Below are 23,383 nucleotides of genomic sequence, written 5' to 3'. Positions count from 1 at the left end.
ACAATTAGCAGAGGCCTTGCCCGGAGGCGGTGAGTCTTGGTAATAAGTGCTTGTTGATGTTTTCCAAATCTCGCTAATAGAAAGAATAAACATGGCCTAACCTTTTAATTGAGTGATGACATGACAATGATGGAGAGATTGTTAAGCACTCGGTGTGGAGCCAGAGAGGAGTGTCCTTGTGTTCCCTTCTTTAATTTCACCCCTCCATCCCCCACCATCCATCTGCCCAGTTCCTGTTTGTCTTAATTAGCACTGCTCACAGCGTCACGATGACTCAGGAGACTGGATTGTTTTATGCCTCCACTCCGTCAGCATGTCTCCGTCACTGCAGGGTTCAAGTACTGGAAATGCATCAAGTGACCTTTGGGTAAGGTGTTATACTTTGCTGTTAGCATGGAGCAGTGGTTACCGTCTCTATATCAACAGCACATGAGCAACAGATAACCCTCTCTGTCATACACTCCTGTCCCTATTTCTTCTGTAGCAACCTTAGCTTTGACTGCTTTATTTTCCCTCTAGCAGAGGGACTGAAGTACCACTACCTGACATTAATGTGGTTTCATTAAAACTATGGTCTCATTACTGGAAAATATACTCGAAAATATGCAAAATATACTTCGGCCTGAGCCAATATTATACATTACGGATGAGGTAATGTATTAAAGTTGTATTCATGTTGTGCAGTAATGAGCAATGAATAATCATGAACCATTAGGAGTGACTGATACAAACAGTCATACATCGTTTGCCCCTGAAGTTAAAGCAGAGACGACCAAAGCCACGGGTAAAGGGGATATAGGGCAATTAAAAGGCGACCAAAATAAAACGTCCTGTTACCTTGACAAAAATTTGGATTGCTCAAAATATATAACAAAGGTCTTTTTAGACATTGCAGTGAAGCATCGTCAGAATCATATCTTTTAATATTTTTTTTCTATACTATGGTGCCACTATTGAATGATGAATGTGACTGAATATTTTTGGATACATCTTGTGAACATACAGATGAAATTAGCTTCAGGATAGCTGTGTACTGTTGCTCCATCTGCAACCTACTTCCAGGTGATTCTGCAACATCCTAACTGGAACACACAAAGGGCACAAATAACCGTTTATGAACAATGGTGCAGTCTGGCTACTAGTCTACTGTCATTTCAAGCAGGCTCATCGTGATGGAGTGAAACTTTTACCCGTATCAGGCTCCTGTTGACAGTCTGGGGTTCAGTCAGGGGCTGAAACAGGAACTTCTGCTGATCCACAGATGTTTGACAGTTTCAGGTCCTCCTCTTTTTCTGAGCCTTCAGCCAAAACAAGCAATTAGAGGAACAATTTGTCACTTAACATTGAGAACTTTCTCAGTTAAAATCCTGAAGGTATTATATGTACAGAATCTGTACAGAGACTCCCAAGAATGTTAAGTTAATGTTGATGATGTAGATCCACTTATATCTATGTAGGCATTTAATGACCTGTCTGCGTATTCGTAAATCTATTCAAACATTTGTTTACACATGCACAAATATCAATACACTTGCAAAACTCTTTGCACATTAAAAATATTTTTTACATGCTTACAAATCTGAAATCACATCAGATTCATGCACAATACGCATTTGCAGATTCTCTGACATGTTCACAAATCTGATTACATACACAGGGATTTATGTAAAGTTACACAACTCTACACACACACACACACACACACACACACACACACACACACACAAATAGCATTGCTCCATAAATCAGCCTCAACAGTCGGACGTGTTCATTCCAATGTGAAAGGTGAAATACTGGCTGACACGTTGAAATATAATGACAGTCACCGCATTATATTTTTTGGGAAACAAACAAAATTGGCTTAATTACTTAAAATAAGATGATAGAAGGAGCTGTAACAGAAGCTGAGGACCTTTCCCTGACATCTCCTGCCCTCTGTTACACCTCCATGGACTCGGCTGGGCACGGCGTCACGTCCAGGAGCTGTGGACCTGGACTGAGGTTCACACTCGGCACCTGTGGGATTGTCAAACTTTATCATTCCAGTGCAGATAGGTCCTCAACCCAATAAGACATGCAGGTGCCCTGAGAGTTGTCACTATCTGTACTGGTCAATGGGGCCAGGTGGAATACAAGGCTGGTCTTTTTTAAAGCGAGTGAGGTATAAACAAATCAATAGACTTTTATTTTGAAATATCGATTTACCCTATCAAACACAGATGACATAAACAATGGCTACATTACAGATACAATTTATATGCAGCCGTACATACTCTGATTAACATAAAACGTCCCCATGATGTATTTCCCTCGCTAGACTCTTTCTAACTCATTGCTCAATGGAAAAATATATGATTTAATTTTAAGCATGACTCTCTGCACCCCAGCCTTGCAAACTGTCTAGTTGGTTTCTGTATGATGCACAGAGCCGACCGTAAACAGGCAGAGGCCATGTTTTGCAAACTGCCGTAAAAACCCCAACTAAGACACATAGCTGTGATATAATACAGAAGTGGTGTTGTGAGTTTACTTGGTGGGTTATCATGGAAAATGCACAGCATAGTGATCATTTTGGATCAAAATTAAAAATAATACAAACTAAAAACATTGTACAGAGTAGCTGATACTGCCTGTCAAGCCTGAGGATCATATTCTGAAATCCTTGTTACAGTGTACATGCAGGTCTCTTACCAAACCGTGTTATAGCTTTATGTCTATGAGGAGTTATTTTGTAACACTTGCAAACCCATCTGTTTGCATTTTGTTATGTATGACTTAAAGACTGACTTTCAGCTCTTTATTTTTCAAAGCTTTCACTCTCATGCACTCTCACTTGAATCTGGCATTTTATATACATAGATATAGATATTTATATATTTATTTTTGGCTCCCAGTTCAGCGTCAGCCCGCTCATTGGCATCCATTAACACCTGTCTGCACACTGGAAAGACATGTGCCCGTGCTCTGCACACATTTCAGGGACTTACATACATTCATTGACATCCATTGCAGTTACACTGGTGAGAACGTATTCCGAACATGAAGTGATAATAATTCACTGACATATAAAAATGTTGCCTTTAAAGAAGATCAATTGTTAATTATCAATGTTTGCATTGGTGCTCCCCTGCACATTGCAGTGTTCAGGTGGCTGATCAGAGCGCGGCTCAGGTTGAAGATGGACAGGGCTGTCCTGGCAGTAACAACAGGTCACCAAGGTATAGGTGTAAGTCTTCCCGTCCTGACTACTGAACTTACAGGAGAGGGATGGTGAGGTCTGTTAACCACAAAGTACACATGCCCCCACAGTCCTGAGGAGGGGAAAACATCTGTGGTGGGACCAGGAGCTAGAAGCCTAACAGAGTCATTCTTTCAGTTTAGATCATTTTGTTGCAACATTTTGGCGACACAACACAATTTGCAAGTGAACCTTTTCATATCCGTCAATATTCCATGTGTAGCAAGTGAATCAAAGTAACCGAGCAATGTTTTTATCATGCCTTTTTTGTTCTGTATCACAGTGGACTGGCAGGACACAGTGACATTACAGTGTTTGGCATTCAAGGACAACATAACACTTCAATTATACAGCATTGTGTTGAAATGAGGCATCTTATCGAGATTAGTTCATATGCACGATCACTTCCAAACTGTTATGAGCACAGGACGGGACCGCAGCATTAAACTGGACAGATTCTTAAATACAGGGCCCTGGAAGCACTTTCATCTCGTCCCTTTTGCCTGTTTCTTCCTCATTTGTGCTTCAAACTGTCTGCCTCACCTCCACACAAGTGACAAATGGCCGGCTGTTAGAACAAGAGATTCCTTTTATGCACACATTTTTTTAACATGACTGGCATGACAACAGACAGGTGTACACCGGCTCTGTCACCCACGCACATCCAGACACTCACTCTAAAGAGCAGGGGTCTCTATCTGTCTGAGTGTGGGGGAGGTCCATGGCCCCCGGGGAACCAATGGCAGGTCAGCGATGTGAGGCCAGAGATGGGGTGTGGGTAGCGGTGGAGGGGGGGGTTTGTCAACCTATTAGAGAGCCACAGAGGAATTCTCTGTGAAACAGAGACTAGCCGACTGACAGAGACACCACACAGCTGCACGGCTGCAGCGCTGCAGACACCAAGCTGCACTGGCCGTCTTTTTGAACTCCCTTTCTTTGTCTTCAAACCCATTTGAATGTCCTGCACTTCCTCCAACTGAATCTACTTGTTCGAGCGGTAACTCAAGACAATAACAGACAGATGCTATTGTTTTGATGCAGTACCTGCAAACAAGCAGTTTGTCCTTCAAAAGTATGATGATATGAAGATTTTATTCTTGTTAGAGCCAAAGATGAGAGAGGTGTGATAGAGGGGTCGATTTGCACCACTCCCAATACACACACACACACACACACACACAAATCACTTGCCTTTAAGTTTAAGCACATCTGTGGGATTGTGAGGGGAAGATGTGTGTGTGTGTGTGTGTGTGTGTGTGTGTGTGTGTGTGTGTGTGTGTGTGTGTGTGTGTGTGTGTGTGTGTGTGTGTGTGTGTGTGTGTGTGTGTGTGTGTGTGTGTGTGTGTGTGTGTGTGTGTGTGAGAAGATGTGAGTATATCATACACACCTAGTGTTTGCATTTGCCTAAGAGGTGTAGACAAATACACAGAAAGAAGAGAAGTAGAGAATCATGCACTGCAGTGTGTGTGTGCGTGTGTGCATGCGTGCATGCGTGTGTGTGTGTGTGTGTGTGAGGATTGAACGAGCATGTGGATTCTCTTCCCACCAGCTAAATGATTTTCATTCTTTCAGCGTGTGAACTGAGACAAGACATTATCACACATGCCAGTCAGCGATACAACAAGGAGAAATGCCACTGAAGAGCTGTGAGCAGCAGGCTCCTGTGGCTGCAGTGTTTTGTTTCCTCGTTATCTGATGAGTGTTGCACATGTTTCACTCGCAATTCATTTCACTCGCTCAAATGGCATGACACCAGAGTAAAGCCAAAACTCTTGCTATACTTATGCTATCTTTATTTTCATGACCATATAACCCACACACACACTCACACACACACACACAAACACACACACTCTAACATACACACATGTGTGGTTTTGCAGTGTGGTGGCTTGATTGGCAGGAGGTAGAAAGGAGAGGAAGTGAGGCTGACAGGACTCTCAGGTGGTGTTAACTCCTGAGTGACAGGTAGGCCGCGCCCTCACTGACAGGCGATGAGAGCAGGTTAACTCTACCGTGACTGGTCTCGAGCAGTTAATTCTAATATTTCAAACTTTGATGATGAACATGTTTTGCTTTCACCTTTAAAATCGAGACCATTTGCGGATAGGAAGCTAAATGACATGCAACACGGGTTGTGACAATGACCTTGACCATGAGTTTGAAGATACATTTTTGGGGGGTTAGAGTGTCATAATGTGACTTCGGGATTTTATGACACATTTCATTGTTTGTCACTCTGAACTTTCAATCGTTTCCCCTTGCTTTTGTTTCAGTCTCACTTTTTTCTGTCCCCTCCCCACCCTTTGCCCCTTTCTCTCTTGTTGAGTACTATCTTGCATCTGGTCCCTTCTGTCTTCTCCTGTTTCTCTAGAGTGTTTCTGCTGATCCCTGACTTTCCCTGAAGTTCCCCAGGGTGTGTGTCTGTGTGTGTGCATGTAAAGCCAGGTGTCTGCTCTTTGGGCTGTGTCTGTCAATGGTGTCGGGTTTGGGGGGGAGGGCAGAGGCGAGTGTGTGTGTGTGGGTTGGTGTGTGTCTATCTATGTGTGTGAGTAGGAGCTGCCGGGGCACTGTGACCAGGAGCATCTGGGAGAAATTCTCAACATTCTCAGGGATCTGCCTGGGATAAAAGCTCTACAGCACCGCCGTGCACCTGGCTGAGAGAGACACAGAGATATACAGGCATGGCCCAAACCCTGACACACACACACACACATGCATACAAGCACACATACACACACTCACAGGCATCATCTTTGCACCAATTAACCTGAAATGCAAAACTATATCCTCAAGTACAAAGGTCAAATACAAAAACTCAACCTGAGAACCACCCCTTCTCTTCTCTCCTGACAAACACAATGGATATTTCAGCCTTTAACTATCAGACATGCACCAATCTGCCAATAATCTCCTGATTATTGTGTAATGTATGCAAATGTATCGCATCCACTTCTCCTGCCAGCCCCCTGGTAAAAACTCAATAATATGGTCAATGTCAATAATGTCCAAGTGAGCTAATGTGAGAAAATAGAAGGATATTATCCTGAGGATTCACCGCGAGTGTGTTGATATGTTTCTTACACGTGACAGATAAAAACTGAAATAACAAAAATGAATACATGTATGTCAGCCTGAAAAGAAAGAGGAGCCACACATGTAGAAGACATCGACGAAGATGTGTGGAGCTTTTAGTGATGAGGGCTGATGCGCTGTGACCAAAAACGTGGTCTCCACAGTGAAATATATACATTATGTCCTGCCTCTTATTGCTACACCAACCCTTTCTTTTTCCTATTGTTGTCAACACATCTGACTGGAGAATCTGACGCTCCCATTGTGCGTCCAACCCTAATGATTCAATCCCTCGTCTTGACACATTTCAGTATTTATAATCTTCATCTTCTTCCGCTCTGCAGGACTGCCAGTCAAGATGAGTGCATGAAATGAGTGTGAGAGCGAGTGAAAGTGTGCTGCTGGAGCTGTTTGTTGGATCAGAGGCCCTTGACAGTCCGTCATCTGTCAGCACCGGCAATCATGAGCAGTGAGAAAACAAGCACAGACACAGAGGGACTCAATGTGAGGAGGAAGGATTTGTTATAGGAGACAAAGCTCTGGTTAAACATTAACATGGGGATGTCATATATGGGTACTTACAGTGCATACACACAGCAAATCTGCACTTAAAAAATCAAACTTCTATATAGTGTATGTCAGGGGACTATTTGACTGTTTTGTTTAAAATTGTTTTGGTTCAATTTTAATATTACTGGCTGAAAGTATCTTGGTACATTTACTTGTATATTGTACTATTCTTGTGTGTAGTTTTCAGGAATATTCTACTTTTTTCCTCTATTTTTCTAAGTTTTAACTGAATATACTGTTTATTTATTTTTTTATTTTTTGTCAGCTGCACTTAATAATTAATATGTTAGTAATAATGTAAAATGTGTTACAATAATCTACTCTTCTCTGCATAATGAGTGCTTTTCTGTTTGGCCTACATTGTGCTTATGTGTGTGTCCTTTAACTTAAGTATGCGCAGGGTCTACAAGTAATGAGTATTTTTACAGTAGTATTGCTACTTTACTTTAAGGGTGCCTTCACGCCTACCTTGTTTGGTATGGACCTTCGGACTTGTCAGTTTATTCCAGACCAAACTAGGTGTGTAAGGTGCCTCGGACCACAGTCTAGAAGAGGTGTTCTATGTCCGGATCAAACGAAACATGGTTTGGATCATTCGCAGTGTGAAAACATTTCTTTGGATAGTTCAGACTTTCTGCAGAGTTGAGACAACATTGAAAAATGGAAGAAAAAAAGAAGCAGAAGCAGCTCGCAACATTGGTTGGTGATGCTGGTAATATTATCATAATGAAATTACTGCGACAACGAAAATAATGAACCAATGAACGTCGCTCACATCTACAAAGCAATCAATGTCAAATGTAGGTGGACGTAGCACATGTGGGTGATGACGACAGGACGTACGTATATAGTTCCGTGCACTCCCTAAATTTCAGTGTAAAACCAAAATAACCAGATCCGAATAAACTTTTTTACCAAGGATTAAATGAGTGGGTTGATATCGGGCTCGTATGTGTCCGATGAATATGAAGCTAGCCGGGGCCCTTTAGTTTTTCAATACTCCTGCAACCTGTCAGAAATTCGAATTCAGTATTTTTTGTATATTCTGTGCCAGGTGCTGTTTTATTTCATATTGGTAGTTTTAGCATCACTGTTAATTCCATAATTCATCTACAGATGGACAAAAGTCACAACAGACGCTGTACTTTGTCCTTTTTATGACACTCTAATGTGCGTAACATTCCTCCAAGCTGTAATGGATAAAATGATACATGTGGATTTTACTCTAAAGGCTTCCTCTTTATACCAGACTGTGTCTCACAGCTCAGTTTGTTCTTTGATACAGAACAAGTGTTTACATGTACTTCCCTCCCCTCCTCTTCTTTTGTTATTCCGCCCTTCCCCACTCCCTTTGCTCTCCCCACCCTGTCTTCCATGTGTATGTATGTCTCAACACATGCTTCTTTATGTATGTGTGTGTACAGGCAGGTGTGTTCTCTTGCGTGTGTGTGTGTGTGTGTGTGTGTGTGTGTGTGTGTGTGTGTGTGTGTGTGTGTGTGTGTGTGTGTGTGTGTGTGTGTGTGTGTGTGTGAGGCTGCTGGAATGTTGACCCACACAGAAAGAGGGTGAAAGACTTCCCAGACATCAAAGGGCAGGTAGCTGACAAGGAGAAGAGGGGGCGATAAGTCCAGTTAGATGACAATAGACCCCGACGCACACCTGGGCTGTATGGAAAGGCAGCGACGTGGAGAGAACTGCACACATGTATACACGCACACACACACACAGACATACACACACACACACATGTGGCACACTTGCTGCTCAACACTTCCTCATTCATTTCCCTCTCCAGTTATGCTTCAAACACACACACATCCTCTTAAACGCCTTCAAGCACTTAGCTTGGTTACCATGCATGTCTCCGTAACGTTTATACGCTCCTCTCAGCCTCCTTGCAATCCACCCATACAGGCCCCCCGCCCCATCCTCATCCCTGACCTCTGTACCCGCAGGTGTTGTGGTCTTTGTCCTTGGACATGTGTGAGCAGCTTGGTGTTGTGACGAGCCCTCAGACCCTCAACCACCCCAACGTCTCTTCTCTCAGGTGCAGCAGATTCACAGCAAGATCAAGTATGAACTTCACACCCCACAAGTCAAAGCATTTAACTTGAACTCACTTTGTATCTAGTTTCTTTTGTTTTTCAGTTGGGTAATTGAATTAAGATGAAACACTTTGTCTCTACGTCCACAGTGATATTTTGAAATCTATGTATAAATTCAAAGACCTGTACACATAACATCGGAAAATCCACTTATTATTTTCTTCATCTAACCATCATATAACACATCAGTGTAATATGCTCCCAGCTATATATATTTTTTTTTTTAAAAAGCCTCTATTTGAATATTTATAATAGATCATATAATTGATTTATAATAATTGTACATGAAAGGAATCACCCATTGTGAGGTTCCCTTGAACAAGTTCCCTTGTTCCTTGGTTATGCAGCTTATAATGTTACGAATTAGAATCATGCTCACCACACTCATTGCATCAAAAACTCTGACAAACTGAAGTCATGCTAACTGCTTAGCAAGGGACAACACACAGACAAAGTTAGCAGCCTGCTGGTAGGCATGGTAACGCATTTATCAGACCAAAACCCAGCTAAAAGGAAAGGTAAATATTGGACTTACACTCATGTTCTTGTCAGAAACAGGACTGCAAATTAATAACACTAGTGATAGTGTGTCAATGTTGCTTGTTTCTGCTACCTTATGGTGTGTTAAACTAATTTAGCCTCATTTTATTGGCTGTACTGCTAGTGAGGTCGAAGGTAATGTGTAAATGTGTTCCATTTAGAATATCTAAATGTGTGTTTATGATGTGGTCGGGATGGGGGTGGGGGGTTGCATTTAAACTTTACTACTTGACTAAAATATGCACAGTAGACACTTTGCTGATAATTTTAACAAGGGGGGCTTTAGTTTGATAGAAGGTCCTCCCAGGTTCCTTTTTGCTGGGGCCCTTGAAGCACTCCTAAATCTCAATAAGAAGTAAATCAACATTGTAACTCCCAAACTTGAAGTTACCTTGCTAAACACAAGTCTATCTTCATAGTGCAGCCTCTAGATGCAAAACAATCACAAAACCAAAACAATGAGCTCAGGGAATCCAGTGATAGAGTTGTTTGTCTGTCTGACTTTCTGTTTTTCTGTCAGCAGGATTACAAAACTGATATCCATGAAATGAGTGACCCTCTAGTTCTATGGGTTTGTTGCTTCAATCAACAACTTTAACAATGCCTATAGCAATATATATGTATATAGTCATTTGACTCATAGTACACAACATTCATCAATGTAGCTTTAACTAGATAATGAAACGATTCTTTGTAGCAATGTATAGATAAATGTGTCTACATACATATAAGGTATACATGTTGTATACTGTGCTTAAGGTTTAAATGTCTCACCAATGTGTTCACAGTCATCTTAATTCTGGAGGGATCCTGTAAAACTTCCCCTAAGAAATAAAAAACACATTATAGATGTCAAAACACAATGTCCTTCATACACATATCATCCTGCCGCTTCAGAGGAGGTGGAGAGAAAGGGCCAAGGTTCTTAGCAAAATGATTTGACATTTTTCTTCCTCGAAACGTTTCTCTTTCAAGGGGTTAAGCTGGGTTCCAGTGATCTCAGAGAGGCCTACCAGTCAAAGTGGCTCAGATTAATTTTGTTTGAGCAAAAAGTCCCAGAGCCATGACTAAACAGGTAGATATGAATAACATAAAGGAGTGATGCTCATCTTGCGCTTCATCGTACAGACCTCTCACTGTATGGACTTTGTAAACTCAAACCTAAAAGCTTGTGTTCTGGGCAGACGAGAAGGTGTTTTGTCTGTTAGCTAGTCCAAGGGCGGTGGGGAGGAAGCGAGGGAGATAACTCAGAGAATAGATTGGATAACAATGACCTTCTGCAGTGTTATACCCTCCTCCTGAGTGGTAACCCAGGGGTTTGAGTTGAGGTGAGAGGTGGTGAGGAGACTCTGAGTTCGTAGGAGGTCAAACACGGAGAAGCATAATTTATTAATGAGCCTCAAATTCAAAATGCGATCATGATTGTGAAATTTCTGTTTGTGTTTATGTCAATATTTGTGTTTATACGTACCACACGATTTATTGTGATTCATACACCCACATGGTGTTCACGTGGTTGCCATGTTTATTTTAGGTGACACAGTCCCATTAACGTCCGCACCACACATGAAAGAGGGCAAAGCGGCGGGGCTGCCACCAGCCACTCAGTGCCTTTCTTATCTGACTGCACGCGAACGAGGTGGGGTCCAATCAGAGTCACTCCTTACCCTCACTTCCTGTTTTTCCTGCCGGGATGTCCCGTCACCTTGGTGACCCAGTGGCACATGCAGCCTTTCAGTACCACCGACCCCCCCTCTTCAAAAGAGTCAACAGGCCTCAGGAAATTAGTTTAAGGTCTCTGAGAGGGAATCAGTCCATTTCCCAGTGGGCACTCATTAGAACAATGGCCAACTGCCAAATCCACACTGGCTGCAATGTGACGTGTTTTCCTCCTCCTTGTTGACTGAGGTTAAGGTTAGCTAACTTAAACACTTGGTTATGATCAGAGAAAGATCTTATATGCAGTCAGGTAATTGTAGATCTGTGACAGGACACAAGCTTTAGTGTAGAGTCCTGCACTGGGTTCCCATGGGTAACCCACAGGAAAGCTGTGTAACGGCAAAAAAAATATATTCACAACATATTCACATTCAGATAAATTCACAGGAGCAGGTAAAAATTTAATAAACACCGGTGGGTAACAGTTTTTTGCAGGAGAAATCAGATACTAAAATTATGTATTTTTAACAACAATGAATCCTTGTCATCTGCAAGGATTTGTTTTATCGTGAAAGCCTATCACACCACCTTTAACCACTTCAATTCTCCTCAGATAACTGTCACTATCGAACTAGTAAACAAAACAGATCATATAAAAACTACTTTCAGACATGCAGTGAACCCTGGAGAACCTCCAGACATTCTCCGGAGGACTGAATGTGAGAACGCAAATATCCGAGTGAGAGCCTCTGGGCCCCCTCGTAAAAAGTCAGCAAAATGTCCGAAAGAGCTGATGTGGGAAAGCAGCAGGAAATTCTCTGCAGGATTCATTGTGAGCAATTGGGTGTGTTGATGATGTTTGACACGCAACAGATGCAAAAATTTAAAAACCCAAAGAAACCAAATATCTCAAGATGAAAAAGCGGAGCCACACAAGTAGAAGACACAGACAAAGATGTCAAGAGAGCTTTTGGTGACAAGTGAGGATGTGCTGCAAACAAAAACACAAGATCTCTGCAGCAGAATTCATATGTTACGTCCTGCCTCTGCCTGCTGCACCACCACCTGTCTGAATTTGGATTTGCTATTGTTGTGACCGCGTCTGAGCAGAGAATCTCCCGCTGAGTTGTTCATGTGAAGGACATGAGAACAGTTTAAGACGGGTATAGCCAGTGGTGAATACGTTCCCCAGTGGCTTTGCTGCTTGTAAAAAGTGCTGAGAGGATTTCGCTTTTGATAGCTGCAAGCTAGACACATTGACAGACCTTTTTCAAGAACACCACTCAGCCACCCAAACAGAAGGAAAAGGAGGCCATCATCTACTTGATAAGCTTTGCTGGACTCTGCTTCAGTGTCCTGCAGATGCACCACAGGTCCAATCAGCGCCCAGACCCCCACACAGCCTAACTTTCCATCCTATCTGCTGGCATCAGATACATGAGCACATATTGTCAGAACAGTGGCTTGTCTCCTCTGTCATCACATATTGTGGCCACATGCTTGGTGTCTGTTTGTTGGAATCAGGTACGATTGGCCTCACGTCTAACATCTGTCAATAGCTTGGTCTGGCAGACCTGACTGTTGATGTAGCTGGTAAAATATTAGGCTGAACTGACATGTGCCGGCCACAAGACCACAAGAGAGTCCACGGCACATCGAGTTCCTCTGAGCTCTTTCAATCCATTAGCGCACAATATGGAAGTTTACACAAACCAGAGAGAGATGACGATTATTTAGTTCGTATAGATTTGGACTTGTGATGAGAGATTTCTCTCCTGGGACAGCATAAAAGTTTAAAAGATGCATGCTGCTACATGAGCGTGCATATGTGCATGTGTGTGTTCTCTGTCAGGTTGTGTTAAAGGTCAGGACAGAACCTCAGGGAGACGTCTAGGCACACGTTCCCCTCACACCCTTCCGCACCCCTGCACCGCTTTCCCCCTTTCATTCAGAATAGGGTTAATGAGATCTGTCACCACCTCGCCCTGCGTTTATTATGAGTGAGCTCTTTCCTGTGTCAGGTAAAAATAATCAAGCGGTTCCACGGACACATTTGGCCACTGGACTCCTCAGGGGTCCTAAGATGGCTGCTCTGGTTTTATTGCAGCTTCTCCGAGGGGAATGTGTTGGATGGAGGGGAGAACAGAGAGGAAGTGACTTTAGCTTTTAGGTTTGTAGTCAGGAATGTTGCCATCAACTCCTCGTGATTCTCATCTTACCTGCTAACATTCACACTGAAAATACATTTGGGTATTTTTGGCTCACTTGCTTATAAAAATACAAAGTTTGGCCGCTCTAAAGAGCAGTGTGAAATAACTGTTTCAAACATTTGAATGGCAGCAACAAAGATATGATTTTAGTTCAACATACCTATGCTCGTGATTAACAATCCAGCTGAAGTGCGATGGTAGATACCAGATTTTTGTCTCCATGATGCCTATCCAGTGGAAATTTAATTTGTGGTTCTCAGAGGTTTTCAGAGCTTGAATGATATTTCAAGATTCTGTCGAGGCTGCAGTCATAACTTTTTTCTCTATGACTACTTTAAAATAGAAGCATAATCTTTTTATGAAAATGGTTTCTGGCAAAGTCTGTTGAAGATAGTAAAGAAGACAATGTTTTTTAGAAGACACAGTTTTTAATAGCTCTCTTATAATGCTCATAATAATAAATGCATTCAAAATGTATTGATTTGAGGTTGTAATTGAAGATTCAGAGGTGTATATCTCAAACTATGTCCACACATTGGTGGTGACAAATATCTGTTTTAGTAATCTGTATCAACTATACCTTTTTCAATATTTGTTGACAAGCAGCATGAGCTGAACTGAACTTGTTCTGAATAAATGTTATGCAACTATGAAAATTAAACTTTGGCGAAAATTCAATAAAGCCAATCTCTCCTCTGATGTTCTGTCTTGTTCCTCCATGGGTTAACGTTGGTTTTATACTACTGATCTATGTACTTCTCTCAGCAACTTTCACTTTCCCACACTGTAAAATCCCTTCGTTCCAATACAAATATCTTTGTGCCCATGTTCTATGCTGCCAATCAATCACAGATAACCATTCTTTAATTTTCCTCTGTATTTCAGACCTGGCACATCCCACCTCATCCTTACTATCACCATAACCTCTATGATGTCCAAAGGTGCCCATCAACCCAGAAATCAAACTTTGACATACACTCTTCAATGTAATTGTGATAAATTAAGAAAAGAACCCTCATGCAGGAGTAGGTCAGCTGGTAAACAACATACAATCTTGTTTTTAACATTTAAAATTACTTATGTTCACCACTTTCCAAAACAAAGCCCTTCTAAAGCTATCACATACAACTTGACAACACAAATATGTACTGTGAATATATTCAGAATGCACCTGGAACTAATGACAATACTACTCCAAACTTGGGAATATTTATACAACATTCTTACTACAAGAGGAATTTAAGTCTTTGTCAGTGATTCAGTTAGAGATTGGGTAAATATTTCACATTCCATCAAACACCATGTGCACAAAGACCTTAATTGTAAACAGAAGAAAGAAAATAGAGCACAAACTGTTTTTACCACGTTGGACAGTGCATAGATTGGCTATAGGCAATAATTGTGAACTCAAGCTTTAAGTTTTGGTCTATGGCGTTCCATCTGTGGTGTACATTCATACCTGACATCAGCACGAAATGGGTCAAATAAGTTGAATCTTCATGCGTCACGAGTGGGGTCAGATGTTGGTGTGGTGTCTTTCTTTCAAACAGTCCTCTCTTGTTCTGCTTTGACTTTTATAGAAACTTTAAATTGACTTTCTTCAACTCGTTGGCGTGTTTGGGTTGGATTTCATTTCCCCTTCTATTTTTTCCAGCCTTCAACTTTGTCTCTCTGACTTCGGGCCAAATATTCATCATGCTGAGAGGGCAAACCTCCTTTCAACTCTCCGCACTGCACCCTCTGCCACTATTTCACACCCTCAGCTGGAAGCCTCATTGACCAAACACGCGTGCACACACATAGTATCATACACACACACACACACACACTGAATTCAAGAATGCCCAAACTGATTATATGATGCACCTGTCAGCAAATGTGCACACCCGCAAGCATTCGCGCCAGCCCACACACACACACACACACACACACACACACACACACACACACACACACACACACACACACACACACACACACACACACACACACACACACACACACACACTGCACGGGAGCTGTTTATCCCAAAGAGGGCAGAGATGTAGGACCATGTAGGCCAATGTCAGTGTTAGGAGAAGCAAAATATTTTCATTGCAAGGGTATCTGTTCGTGTCAACAATCTGATAGGGTGCTCGGCAGAGATAGGCAGTTCCCATGAGGCCTGTGGCCTCGCCAGCTACGGCAAGGGGACGGAGGGGGTGGAGAGTTGGGGTGTGGGAAGTATTCAGGGTAAGGAGCAAGGGGGGGGGGGGCTGGGATCGGTTGTTCCCAGATATCAGGAACATGGTGAGTGTCAACACCTCCAGAGGGACAGATAGAGTGAGGTCAGGACGTGACAGACGAGTGATAGCCACTATGATACAGGTGAGTCTGTAATGCAGACTATGCGGTAGCTGTTGAGCAACAACATTTTTATAGAATCATTTTCTGTGGAATTATCGATTTTAGCTCTTTACCCTCCCTCCATAGACATACAGTTTTGGTTTATTTGCTCAGGTCTTGAGATAGACCTCTGAGAATTCTGCCATTGCCCCAAAATGACTTCTCTTTTGTAAAGAGATGCACCAACGGACCAGAGACAGCAAGGCTTATATCGCAAGGCTTATGGATTTAATTGCATAGTTGGGTCTCAAACCCCAGTGGCCAAACACAGACCAATTTCATCAATCTGGACCACAACCATAAGGGCTTCGGTATGCACTCAAAACAGCCTCAATCCTTTGTGCCATTGATTCCAGAAGTTGTTGGAAACTTTCCTTTGACATTCTGCTCCATGTTGACATGATTGCATCGCATTTCTGCAGATTCATGAGCTGCACATTCATGCTGTGAATCTTCCATTTTACCACATCCCATAGGTTTTATTATTGGATTCAGATCTGGTGAGTGAGGAGGCCGCTGAAGGTCACTGAACTCATTGCGTGTCCATGAAACCAGTCTGAGACGACTTTTGCTTTGTGACATGTTGTATTATCATGACGGACGTAGACATTAGAAGATGCTGAGCTGTGACCATAAAGAGATTGATCTGGTCAGCAGCAACACTCAGAGAGACTGTGGCATTTAAACCATGAAGTGTGCCAGGAAAACACTCTTACACCACCACATGTCCTGCCTTCAGCAATATTTTTCTACTCACCACAGTTGTAAGGTTATCTTACACATTCAGGTCCATTTTATATACAGTCTTATGGCTCAGACTCTGACATATAAGGTTATTTGAGTTTCCATACTTAATTTATTTTAAAAAATGGACGGAACCAGATGAAGTGTGCAACTATCCAGGAGTCCCACATTCTCAGGTTGTTACAGGTATTTTGTAATAATATAAATGATACATTGTCAGTTTAGTTTTTTCTTTTTCTGTAATTTTGATTCTATTCAAATTTCTAATAACTGATTTAAAACATTAATTAATTTCTGTGGAAAGCATTTGGTCAATGTTTCTTATTTTAAAAGTCCTCTGCAAAGAAAAATGACTTGACTTGTTCGTTTTAATAACTTAAACCAAATGCATTAGAACTGAAAAACAGTACAGCAAACCCACTTTAGGGCTCAACTGAATAACTGGAATAACTTACATGAACTAAGATTCTCTATCTTCCTGTTTTGATAAACAAGTCATTCTGAAGTGTTGTTTCCTGCTCCGCTGATATGCTTCTTTTGTTTTTCTGCCCAGTCTGTAATTGTGTTTTGCTGTGTACTGCTATTTATTTATTGTTATTCAGCATCACTATCTCATGGTGTCCTTCACTGCTGCATGTTTTTCTTCTTTGTAAATTCTTCTGCAGTTCCACTCTGGTTATAGAGGCGATATCCCTCGTGATGTGATTGCATGTAAAAAATATGTTACCGTCTGCCGAAGTGAAGGACAGCATAAGTTGTGCAACTGAGAGACTGTGTGTGTGTGTGTGTGTGTGTGTGTGTGTGTGTGTGTGTGTGTGTGTGTGTGTGTGTGTGTGTGTGTGTGTGTGTGTGTGTGTGTGTGTGTGTGTGTTTGTATGAATGAACTCTTCTCCATCCATCTAGGAGCTGTGGTGTTTTCATAACAGGCTGTAGAGCCCCCACCCAGTGTGTCAGAGGGAATACACTCTCATAACATCCAACAAACTCATCCCTCCATTCATCCGCACATGAAGGCCAATACAATGAAAATTGATTGGAATTGCAAATGTATCTTCTCTATCCTACTAAGTCTCAAACGCCTTTCAAACACTCCATCTTGCTGTCATAATATTGGTGCTACATGTGTCATAACATGTAGCAGCGTATTATGCCGATGGTGTTTTTGGAAAAGAAAAAGCATAGATTACTCTGGCAATCATTCCCTCGCCATGTATGTGTCTGAAAAAACAAACTCAAAGATAATCAATATTCAATGTATGTGTTTAATTCAATTAAGCATATAACATACAGTTATAGGAAGCTACATAATATAGAGATTTCATATTTGGTTTATGTACTTTTTGTCGTTTATAATTGTACTAAATATAAATAAATGAAGATGTGATAATATAACATTTAAGTTATTGCAAATGTTACTGAGTAATTGCAAAAATGGTCAAACTAATATTAAACATGAAATTAAATTTAGCTTCCTGATTTAGCCGACACTTCTGATACAATTATCTATAGCCACCAAAATATCGTACTAATCGAACTACTGCCTCTTTAATGTAAGATATTTGGAGTAACCATCAGTTCAAAGGACAGACAGTAGCAGCAGACCAAGGCTTTACACTTAAAGAACATTTGGAGAACAGTCAGTTCCTCTTTGACCTGATGTTGGTGACAGTCTCAGTCACACCACGGCTACGCAGAACATGCCGACAGGACCAGCGGTGGCCTTCACTGATGATATGTTTAGCTTTAACTCTGGAACAATAACATCTCTGGGAAATGTTTTGATTTTGAAAATATTTTTTCAATAAATAACAAAAACGAACAAGGGCTTGAATCTAGACTTTGATTTACAGGTTGCAACATGTAAGCTATATGATTAAGAACAACCATTAGTATGTAATAGTAAAGGGCCCAGAAACGTTTTGCTCAACAGTGACAACTGTGGCCACCGGCGACAGCTACAGGAAGGTTGGAAATACTAAGATTTCGGCTGCATGAACATTTCTAGGATCTATAGGACCTTTGCAGGGACCTTGGGGACCAGGGTCTACTTACAGTGAAATCAACCGACCCCCAAAAAGTCCCTGCTTTGGGGGTAGTATTTTTTAAGAAAGTTCAAGAACCTTTAGGGCGCAGCCCTGAACATGCCTGGTTGGTCGAGTACTCCAGCATTTTATTTCAGTTGTCCAACAACATTAGCTCATTATATATGTTTCCTTCCTTTATCTTTACCCCAACCCTAAGTTCCAGGTACTTTTGGTCAAGACGCGGCTTAATAATAGAAGCAAAGAAGAGTCATTACCTCCATATGTTTATGTCAACAGACGAGTCATAATGACAGTTTATGGAGAACTGTTTACAGCCCATAACAGTGAAACTCCTACAACCTAACCCATATTAGTTACCTGTTTAAAGGTATCTATGCCGACATTCTTCAATGTGTGAAGAAGTGGTCGCCAATTACTTTAATTATATTGGATTTGGCTGGAACGCTGTTTACCCCTGAGACTCCAGAAGTGTTTTGTGGACTCAAACACTTCACCCACCCCTCCATCGGCATAGTGGTGAGTAGATAATAAGTGAATTTTCATTTTTGGGTGAACTATCCCTTTATTATTGAATAACATCAGACAAAGTTAGCAAGTGTATTGTGAACGTAGCAGAGCATTTAGCAGGTAAAGAGCAAGATATCTTCGCCAGGAGCTGGTGAAAAGAAAAAAAAAAGAGTGAATAGTGTACTTACATTTGTGATAAAGCCAGAATCCAAATGAATGGTAGTGCTACTCCGTGTCACTTGTTAATGTGTTCACTAAGTCCGCATTATGAGCTCCATGTATATATAAGTGTTGTGTTTACAGCTTGTTCTACCGAGCCAAGTGGCCACATAATAAATCAACTAAAACATTAATTATCAGTTATAAAGCAATATCTGTATCTGTTTCAATTTATAAAGTTCACTAAAAACAGCTGCATAGTACATACCATAAACTTCTATCAAGTGCATGGAGGCAAAATCCCAACTGAGCAGCAGTGCATGTTATTGTCTGGGAATTCAGCTTTTTATTCATAAGGGAAAATATGCAGCAGCAACTAATTCCTGCAACTGGATAGCGCTACAACATAGTACTTCAGGTGCTGTTTCCCCAAAACGCTAATTCTAAATGTGTGTGACATTGAACAGCTTTAATGAACCCAAATGGCCTACAGCAGCTGCAGAGGCGGACTGTTTCACAAAAAGGTTTAGAGTGGGACTCATTTTTCTTCTGAAGGTTTTCAAAGTTGAATGAATAGGAGCGGAGGCAGACGTTCTGTGTCACTGAGGCTTTTGTGCACTCACACAGTGAGTCCGACTGCTCTAACACCCAGCCTCCTTCCACAGAAACTCCTTGATAAGGCCTCTGTGCTCATGTCAAAGTGTGCCTGCTTGTCTATTATTGTAAGTGGACATGCTTCCATGAGTGCATGTGGACAAAAGTGCATGTTATAAGAATATGTGTATTGATTTCATCTTGGGGGGGTCTCGTTTTTCCTACAGTAATACATTTAGAAATAAAGGGAAGAGGTGAGAAAAGAGGAAATGGTTTTAAAAAAACATTAAAAAAAATAATAGTATGTCGGCGACTATCTGTGCGTGGATAGTTTCACGTGGCCGCAACCTTTTTCTTTGGCTTCCTTTTTTTTTTTCTCATGTTATTTTGAACTGCACCATGGAGGAGGGGGGTGTATCAAGGGGAAGAAAAGAAAGAGACTGACAAAGAGGAAAAGAAAGGAAGGGTAAAGGAGAGGTTAGCTGGGAGGCAGACATAGGAAAGAGGAAGTTCATCCACCTGTGTCTGATTTACAGCAGTCGAATATAATCTCCCTGACCAGAGAGAGATACAGCTCTTTTTTCAGATCGATATGCTCAAACAGAACTCCATAGGATGGGGTCTGTTCTTGATATCCGACTACAGATATGAGACAAAGGAGGTAATAGTATTGCAATATGTGGAAAAAAGCATGTATGGCTTTGACATGTAGAGATCAAAGACGTGAGGATTCAGATGTTTGAGATTTGTTTTGTTTATTTAAAAGATAAAATCTATTGAGGGATAATGTACAGGATTTTCTTTTTTTTTACAGTAATCACACAACGTGCCTAAGGCCTATAAATTCTAACATCGACAATATGAACTAGTTGAAGTCTAAAATAAACAAAGGAATTAGTCATATAATGTTATTTGGAAAGAATTCTTCAATGCATTTTTTTCACACCTTTAAATGCACAGTTCCTTTAAACTGAGGCTTCACATAGAATGTGTCAAATACAGCAGAATCAGAACCTGCACACTATATATTCACAGCTTTCCCCCTTGTATTACTAACGTGTCGAACAACATCAATAACATTATTACACATTAGTCCTTCTCGAGGGAAACAATGATTGTGTTTCTTTATTCAGCACCTATCCCACTGGTCGACGCGCACACAAGCGCCTGTAATTGTTTAACCTAGAATTATTTAGTGCCCTCATCTCTCATATTTCAAGGTTAAAAAAGAAATAGGCTTCTATTTCCACGGTATAAATATACATATATACACATATATAAAAAAATAACATAACAAATAAGAATATACAAAAGATAGAATAACCTTATTTAAAAATAGTGCAAATTGCAAATGATGGGAGACAGTGACTGCGAGGGTCATGAAAAACCCAAGCAAATGGACATTTGAAACTTACCAAACTAAATTTAGAAAATCTGCATTTGGCTGAAGTTACCTCACTTTCCCTCGATACTTCTCCAAGTTACATTGAGAACTCCAATGGCCGAGCATACACTTCTACCAAGGGCTAAAAGTCCCCTTAGTCCCCTTATTCAAGCCACACCAATTATTACACACGCATAGATATCAGTTCACTAATAATGACAGATTTTTTTTTTTTTTAAAGATCAATTAATTATTCCCTAGGAAAATCCCTACAAAAGAATTTACAGAGGAACTGCACCAAAAAAAAGTTGAATCACAACAGTGCATTTATCAGTAATAAATGACCATAACATATAATACCGGGGCCGCATTTGGCTGCAATTCCCTCAATTTCAGTCATTATTGAAATGGAGAAAAATAACAGCAAAAAACGATTCTTATATAAATATCCCATATTACAACTTTTTGCAAAACAAATGGAAAACCATTTTCCAGCTGGCCTCCTTCCTCCAGCAGCCATCTGTATTCACGGAAGAGCTAATCAACAATTAGCGATTAGCTATGTCGTGCCATCGTCGTAATCCCACCACAGGAACATTTCCTGGCGGCCGGGGCTCCGCTGACTGACACCCTCCGGTTCTTTCACTGCTACAGATCCCACTCAAAGTATCTGATTAAGCAAATATGGCCACTTATTACGTCATCCGCACACTTGTGGGCTCCTCTTCCCTCGCACTTTTCTCTAATCATGGGTGAGAGAGCTCGGCTCCTCAGAACAAAGGGCAGTGTTTGTTTTTTTGCAGGCTTTTTATTTCAGGCGTGTTCCTCCATGTGCATGTGCTGGGGCCTTTGATGTACAGCACACCAGCGCTCCCCTCCGCCGCCCCACTTACTGAATGAACCGGGCCGCGCTGGCAAAAGTGTGCCGTTAGGAGGGAAGAAGGGAGGAAGACAAAGGAGAGAAGCATTTTCTTTCCTTCTCAATCACTAGAAAAACCTTTCACAATTGAATGTCTTACGTGGAGGCCTTTCATTTAGCATGGCTCTGATCTGCGCTCCGTGTAATCAGCTGATGTGACGATGAACTTTTCAACTTTAGCACACAGAGCGGGACTGATGTGGGCCGTTGCTGAGTTTAGCTCAGACTTGTCAGACCTGAAATGACAATCTTTTCCTACTGTACTCGGTGAAGCTTTGTTGAACCTGTTTGACCCAGGTTTCATGGTGTTATTATTGGTAGTATTTCTGTCAGTGTACAAATGCCATTGCTAATTATGCTCGGACTTGATTGAAAGATAAAAGGGACGGCCCCATCACTACAAGCTCCAGACAATCAGACAGATGATGAAGAGACAGAAGCCGATAAGGTGGTGTGACATGAGTCCGTCCACACACACACACACACACACACACACACACACACACACACACACACACACACACACACACACCGTCTCCATCGTCTGCTGGTTATTACGCTTGGGTTCACGCAGAGAATGCCTGCCTGTGTGTGTGTGTGTGTGTGTGTGTGTGTGTGTGTGTGTGTGTGTGTGTGTGTGTGTGTGTGTGTGTGTGTGTGTGTGTGTGTGTTTGCGCAAATGTGGAGAAGGTGTGAAAAGTCTGACTTCCAATTCACCTCCCTCTGCATAGGGGTTAATTCTTCCGTTCCATCCGGCTTACTTGAGATTTAAGAAAAGGGGGTCTGAAGTGGCAACAGATGCATAAATGTGCCTGTGTGTGTGTGTGTGTGTGTGTGTGTGTGTGTGTGTGTGTGTGTGGTGTGTGTGTGTGTGTGTGTGTGTGTGTGTGTGTGTGTGTGTGTGTGTGTGTGTGTGTGTGTGTGTGTATGTGTGTGTGTATTAGATACACGTGTCTTATTTGAGATCAAGCCATCGACCCTCACCTGAAGTCTATGTAATTATTTAATCATTTTTCGGGGGAGAATAATAATTTCAGCCTGCAGCTTGTTGGGTCCCTCTGAACAGGTGAGACCGGTTTTAAAATAACACATCAAACAAACAGAACAGAACTGTTATCAGGCGGGGATCAGTCAGTCAGTCAGTCAGTCGGTAAAAGCTCTTTGTAAAGCTCTTTATTCTCTGCACCAAGCCACAAGGGGGCAATGTTTGTAGGTCAAACGTGTGAGACATTATCATGAGCTGTGTCCT

The sequence above is a fragment of the Hippoglossus stenolepis genome, chromosome 4, assembly GCF_022539355.2.
Source record: "Hippoglossus stenolepis isolate QCI-W04-F060 chromosome 4, HSTE1.2, whole genome shotgun sequence".
Classification (NCBI taxonomy): domain Eukaryota; kingdom Metazoa; phylum Chordata; class Actinopteri; order Pleuronectiformes; family Pleuronectidae; genus Hippoglossus; species Hippoglossus stenolepis.
This window is presented reverse-complemented; position numbering follows the sequence as displayed.